The sequence below is a fragment of the Physeter macrocephalus genome, chromosome 21 (genome assembly GCF_002837175.3).
Source record: "Physeter macrocephalus isolate SW-GA chromosome 21, ASM283717v5, whole genome shotgun sequence".
Classification (NCBI taxonomy): Eukaryota; Metazoa; Chordata; class Mammalia; order Artiodactyla; family Physeteridae; genus Physeter; species Physeter macrocephalus.
The window spans coordinates 33,859,909-33,867,299 of record NC_041234.1 but is presented as its reverse complement, the minus strand read 5'-3'; the positions used below and the strand labels follow the sequence as shown (position 1 = coordinate 33,867,299).

General features: G+C 40.7%; 1 long non-coding RNA gene across 1 annotated transcript; it reads right to left on the bottom strand.

The window, feature by feature from the left end:
* Positions 1-2,646: 2,646 nt before the first annotated feature.
* Positions 2,647-6,308, bottom strand: LOC114484698 (uncharacterized). The gene is made up of 3 exons (XR_003677880.2): positions 6,259-6,308; positions 5,884-5,947; positions 2,647-2,993 (listed from the first exon to the last, which is right to left on the bottom strand). It is a non-coding gene; the product is annotated as an uncharacterized lncRNA (long non-coding RNA).
* Between the last annotated feature and the right edge of the window lie 1,083 nt (positions 6,309-7,391).

Genomic DNA, 7,391 nt, shown 5'->3' with positions numbered 1-7,391 from the left:
CCCCTTAAAATAGGGAGATGATTTTGTATTATCCCAATAGCCTTAATCTAATCACATAAACCTTTTAAAAGCAGAGAGCTTTGAGAGATTTCAAGCAAAAGAACGATTCAGTGTGCCAGTGCTGGCTTGAAGATGAAAGGGGACACATAAGGAAAAATGTGAGCAGCCTCTAGAAGTTGGGAGCATGGGGATCTCAGTCCTACAACAGTAAGAAATTAAATCCTGACAACAACCTGAATGAACCTAAAGTGGATTCTTCTCCAGAGAACTCCAGATAAAAGCCAAGTCTGGGGACACCTTGATTTTGGCATTGTATGATCCTAAACAGAGAACTCAATCAAGCCCACCAGGACATCTGACCTACAGAACTGTGAGAAAATAAGGTGTTGTTTTAAATGGCTAAATTTGTGGTAATTTGTTATGCAACTATAGAAAACAAATACAAAATACATTACATCAGCAAAACAATGATGTGTCCTCTATCAAATTTTCAAAAGTTCAAAATCTGTTAATGACCCAGTCATGCAGCAGGATAGGGAGATGACATCCCATACACCCCACGGAAATGTAAATTGGGAAAATCTTTCTCAAAGTACACTGAGCAATGCCTATCAACCTCTCACAAAATGTGGATATGCTGTGCCTTATTGAAATTTATTGTAGTTAAATAATTATAGTGGTGAGGAAAGATTTTTCTAAATGTCCTTTACAGAATTGCTTATTAACAGTGGACAATTAGAAACAACATGAATATATGGCAATAGAAGACTAGTTTGTCAAATATAATATCCTACACCCATTTGATGAAATAAATTTATGCAATATAAAGCCCAATAGGAATTCTTATAGAACTTTACCAGCTAATTTAAAAATTCATCTGGAAAAGAAAATGCACCAGAATAGCCAAGAAATTTGTGGGAAAAAAAGACAGAGGAGCTTGCCCTAGCAGAGATGAAATAATTTAAAGCTCAAATGTTTTTAAAAAGTATGGTATTGATGCTGGTATGGATTTTAGGACTATTGAACTGATGATTTACATTCAAACCCATATACATACTTAGGAATTTGGGTTTTATTTATTTATTTATTTTTGACTGTGTTGGGTCTTCGTTGCTGCGTGCGGGCTTTCTCTAGTGGTGAGGGAGCTACCTTTGCTGCGGTGCATGAGCTTCTCATTGCAGTGGCTTCTCTTGTTGCGGAGCACGGGCTCTAGGCACGTGGGCTTCAGTACTTGTGGCATGTGGGCTCAGTAGTTGTGGTTCATGGGCTTGCACGAAAAATATAAAGGGCTACTTCTAAATAGAGGTGGTAGTGAGGGGGAAGGGTGGTAAAACACGTCTTTCAAGTTTTGCTCCGTGAACGGTACTTCCGTAATGTTTGAATCTTTTACAACAGGAATGATTCACGTAGTTGTTTGAAAAGGGGAAAATAAATCTATAGTAGGCAGAATCCTAGAATGCCCCCTCCCTAGATTTCCCACCCTAATTTCTGGACTTTGAATGTGATAAGATACCATGCCTATGATTATGTTACATTACCTGGTAAAAGAGATTTTGCAGATGTATTTAAGGTTCCCCTTAAAATAGGGAGATGATTTTGTATTATCCCAATAGCCTTAATCTAATCACATAAACCTTTTAAAAGCAGAGAGCTTTGAGAGATTTCAAGCAAAAGAACGATTCAGTGTGCCAGTGCTGGCTTGAAGATGAAAGGGGACACATAAGGAAAAATGTGAGCAGCCTCTAGAAGTTGGGAGCATGGGGATCTCAGTCCTACAACAGTAAGAAATTAAATCCTGACAACAACCTGAATGAACCTAAAGTGGATTCTTCTCCAGCGCACTCCAGATAAAAGCCAAGTCTGGGGGCACCTTGCTTTTGGCATTGTATGATCCTAAACAGAGAACTCAATCAAGCCCACCAGGACATCTGACCTACAGAACTGTGAGAAAATAAGGTGTTGTTTTAAATGGCTAAATTTGTGGTAATTTGTTATGCAACTATAGAAAACAAATACAAAATACATTACATCAGCAAAACAATGATGTGTCCTCTATCAAATTTTCAAAAGTTCAAAATCTGTTAATGACCCAGTCATGCAGCAGGATAGGGAGATGACATCCCATACACCCCACGGAAATGTAAATTGGGAAAATCTTTCTCAAAGTACACTGAGCAATGCCTATCAACCTCTCACAAAATGTGGATATGCTGTGCCTTATTGAAATTTATTGTAGTTAAATAATTATAGTGGTGAGGAAAGATTTTTCTAAATGTCCTTTACAGAATTGCTTATTAACAGTGGACAATTAGAAACAACATGAATATATGGCAATAGAAGACTAGTTTGTCAAATATAATATCCTACACCCATTTGATGAAATAAATTTATGCAATATAAAGCCCAATAGGAATTCTTATAGAACTTTACCAGCTAATTTAAAAATTCATCTGGAAAAGAAAATGCACCAGAATAGCCAAGAAATTTGTGGGAAAAAAAGACAGAGGAGCTTGCCCTAGCAGAGATGAAATAATTTAAAGCTCAAATGTTTTTAAAAAGTATGGTATTGATGCTGGTATGGATTTTAGGACTATTGAACTGATGATTTACATTCAAACCCATATACATACTTAGGAATTTGGGTTTTATTTATTTATTTATTTTTGACTGTGTTGGGTCTTCGTTGCTGCGTGCGGGCTTTCTCTAGTGGTGAGGGAGCTACCTTTGCTGCGGTGCATGAGCTTCTCATTGCAGTGGCTTCTCTTGTTGCGGAGCACGGGCTCTAGGCACGTGGGCTTCAGTACTTGTGGCATGTGGGCTCAGTAGTTGTGGTTCATGGGCTCCAGAGAGCAGGCTCGGTAGTTGTGGTACATGGGCTTAGTTGCTCCATGGCATGTGGGATCTTCCCGGACCAGGGCTCGAACCCGTGTCCCTTGCATTGGCAGGTGGATTCTTAACCACTGCGGCACCAGGGAAGTCCCAGGAATTTGGTTCTTGATAGAGGGAAAGAATGATCTGTTCAATTAATGCTTAGGGCCCTATGAAAAATACTAACAAGTAATTAGTATTACAATGGAATAATATTCACCTATGAAACATACAATTGTTAGAACATAATGACTAAGAAAAAAGTTTACCAAAAAAATTCCAGAAAATTAAAGAGCTAAATCTATAAAATTCTAAAATATTACAAGGAAATATAGAACAACGTTTCTAATCTTGGAGTAGAAGTCTTCTTATACAAGATTCAAAATGCAAAAGCCATAAAAGAAACCATTGATAAATTTGAATACATCAACATTTAAAACATCTATACTCAAAAAGATCCCATAAGCAAAGTTTAAAAATAAGGAAAAGTCTGCAAAAAAATTTCCCATACCTGTAACAAAGATTTATATTCAGACTACATAATTTAATAAGAAGTCAAAAAATCCCATTGGAAGACAGATAAAAGATATGAACAGGCAAAGTCACCAAACAACAAAAGCAAATGGCCAAAAAATCAATGAAAATATTCCTTAACTTCGAAAATAATCAGGGAAATGCAAATAATGAGACATTTTTCAACCATCACATTGGTACAAAATTGAAATGATTGGTTAATACCGGCATGGATAAAAATTTAGGGAAATGGTTATTCTCATTCACTCCTGATGTAGGTGTAAACTGGGTCTTTCTGCATGGCAATTTGGCATTACCTATTAAAATTCCAAAAAGTGCTGTTTGAGCCACCTATTTTACTTCATATTTATCTTATAGAAATATTTTAGCATAGCACTGTTAATAGTAAAAAAAATAAAAACACTGTAACAGTATAAGATTGAAAACAATTTTGTATCTATCAATAGGTTACTTATCAATAGTTAACTCTAGTATACTCATTCAATGGAATACTATGCAGTATGTAAAATGAATGAGGTAGATTTATATATACTGACATGGAAGGATCTTCAAGACATAGTAAGTGAATAAAGCGATTAGAACGATACATAAAATAGGATGCCATTTATATTTTTTCAAAGTAAAAAACACAAAACAAAGCTATGTATTTCTATATGTGTATATAAGAGGAACTTTACATTTTTCTGTTTTGAGTGTTTTGCAATAATGTATTCATTCACGTGTAATTAGGCAAACATTTTTTAAATGAAAAAAGAACAAAAACGAAACTAATTACATGTTAAAGAAAGGAATGCTTAATGTTGCCATTAAAATTGCTACAGACAGGGCTTCCCTGGTGGCGTAGTGGTTGAGAATCCGCCTGCCGATGCAGGGGACACGGGTTCGTGCCCCGGTCCACGAAGATCCCACATACCACGGAGCGGCTGGGCCCGTGAGCCATGGCCACTGAGCCTGCCATACCGCGGAGCACCTGGGCCCGTGAGCCATGGCCGCTGAGCCTGTGCGTCCGGAGCCTGTGCTCCGCAACGGGAGAGGCCACAACAGTGAGAGGCCCGCGTACCACAAAAAAAAAAAAAAAAAAAAAAAAAAAGGATACAAAATTGTTACAGACAAATATTTAATGGCATGACAAATATTCACTAGGTAATTAAATAATAACATGCTATGATACTCTTATTGTTTAGAACAATAAGTACATGTGTAATGCATAGAGAAAGGCTGGGAGGACATAAAACCAAAACATTAATAGTGGTCCTCTCTAGGTGGTAGGATTATAAGTTTTTAATCTTTTGGTATCTTCTTTATGCTTTCATATAATTTCTGAATAGTCTATAATTTAAAAAAATAGAAACAACAGGTGTGTGCGTGTGTGTGTAGGGGGATATTAGTTCAAATTAGGACTGCAAAAGGAGCTGGCAAGAGAACTAAAGGGTGCTGCAGACTGAAATTAAAACTAGAGTTGTGGGGTATGTGGGATTTTAGAATTAGGAGTTGGGGAACTAGACTTTATGGGGCCTAGGAATTGACAATAGAAATTTAAGGGTTAGAATTAGCAGTAGAGACCATGGATTATTAGAATTAATTCAGATGCTGTGAGAGATTGTAATTAAAATCAAAGTCCGTATTAAATTAAAAGGTTTTTTTTTTGCGGTACGTGGGCCTCTCACTGTTGTGGCCTCTCTCGTTGCGGAGCACAGGCTCCAGACGCGCAGGCTCAGCAGCCATGGCTCACGGGCCCAGCCACTTCGTGGAATGTGGGATCTTCCCAGACCGTAGAATGTGGGATCTTCCCGGACCGGGGCACGAACCCGCGTCCCCTGCATCGGCAGGCGGACTCTCAACCACTGCGCCACCAGGGAAGCCCTAAGAGGTTTTTTGAAAACTATAATGGCAATATCGGTGAGGGTATGGGAATATCTGAATGAACTGGCATTCTCATATATTTCTAGTGGGACCCTAGCTACTTCATTTCTACAAATTTCTCGAGAAAAGTCTCAGAAATATCCAAATATTTAGTTACATCAAATTTCATACCTGTATTTTTTATAATTAAAAAAGACAAACATCGAGTCTTTATTAAATAATTAGCATTACAATAGAGTAACATTCACCCATTAAAAATAGCATTGTAAGAATATTTAATGGGTCAATCAACCTCAAAGGGTCCTCCATAAAACTGAGATTATATACAAAATTTTATGTGTAAATACATATATTTGGCGGGCAGTGAATCCATTCATCAGATTCTCAATTTGGGGCATTAACCACTGCTCTGGAGGGCTGGAATTAGAACCGGAGGGTACAATTACAGTTTTTATTTCCTCTACGTCTCAAGAGTACTTCAGATAGTGCTTTTGTCTCTATACTTTACATGCGTTTTGTTAAAAATTCAAACCTTACCGAAGTATCTAGAGTTTCGAATCAAAGCTCCCTTCTTCTACACCCCAGAAGAAAAGCACGGTTAATAGTGATAACTCCTACCTGATCTTTTTTATTCCTATGCATTCACAGATGTAGATCCTCTATAAGTTCTTTGCCAATCGCACTGTCACCCCAAATAATACCAAGGAGAAAAAGAGAATGTTTATTGAGGTCTCACTACCTCCCTGAAGTAAGGGTTTACCTGTGTAAACTCACTATGGTAGGCGCCCCCGTCATCTCCCGCCCTCCACACAGTGTCCCCGCTTGCCCTCTCGCCCCCCATTCTTCGCTAGGCAGCTGGGGAGATTAATTTTTAAACGTTAGTCAAATCAAATCACTTCACCCTTCAGCGGTTTCCATCGTGCCTCGAATCAACTCCCAATTCCTTAGTGACCCTACTATCCTCTACGGTTGGGTTTGCTGGGCCTGGAGTACCTCAGGCGCGGTCCCCCGTAGGGGACCCGGCTTCACCGCGGAGGGAGTGCCCTCCCAGGGGGCAGGGGCGGGGCTTCTCGAGCTGGGGGCGGAGCCTCAGAACGAGTATGAGGAGAGCCGGAGGGGGAGGTTTTCGGCGGAGGGCGAGCGAGGGGAGCAGGTCTGTAGCAGGGCCGCGGACCCGGCACGCTCCTGCTAGTGCCGCCGAGGTGAGCGTCTTCCTCCGGGATGGGGGGCGGGCTCTGCTCTCGCGGCCGTCCTCTGCTCCTCGCTGGGGGATGTTCCCACGGGACCCTGCGCTGAGGCGCGGAGGTGGCGGCCTTGGGGAGCCTGCGGGAGAGGCTGGTGAAGGAACCCGGCGGCCTGCCTCAGCCCTCCCTCAACCCCGCCTTCTCTCCCCTCCCCCAGGCCTCGGCCGGCGCCAGTGAAGAGACCTCGCCGCATCTTCGGGGGCATCCCGGCAGCGGCCGGCAGTGCGGCGAGAGAGCGGCCGACAGTGGGGATGCGAGGTACCGGCATTAGTCGTGGCCAAGTGGCCCTAGAGAGGGAGTAAAGGCCGGGCCTTCAGCGTTTCTCACAGGGGTTCGAGGAAGGCGGCCTCAGAGGAGGGGGAAGGTGAGGGACTGGCAGGCAGGCTTCGCGGGTAACTACTTAGGCGTCGTATATGTAGGTTTTGGTATCTAAATGGTACTACACACACGCGCGCGCGCGCACACACACACACACACACACATACATTCATTTCGGCTAATTGCTTTTTAAAAACTTAACAACATGTCTTGTAGATCTTCCTATATCAGGGAATATAAATTTATCTCATTTATAAACAGCTGAATTGTATGATTGTACTACAGTTTATTTAACTATTTCCCGATTGATGTACGTTGGCTTGTTTCCCTTTTGAGGGAGGGAAGGGGCTATTACAAGCAATGCTATAATGAATGGGCTTGTGTGTGTGTGTGTATATATATATATATATATATATATATATATATATTTTATATTTCATGTATGAGTATTTCTGTAGGAGAAATTCTTAGAAGAGTAATCGCTGGGTCAAAATGTTTATGCATTTTGAATTTTGATAGATTTGTCCAAACTGTCTTCCCAAAAGGCTATACTAATTTACACTC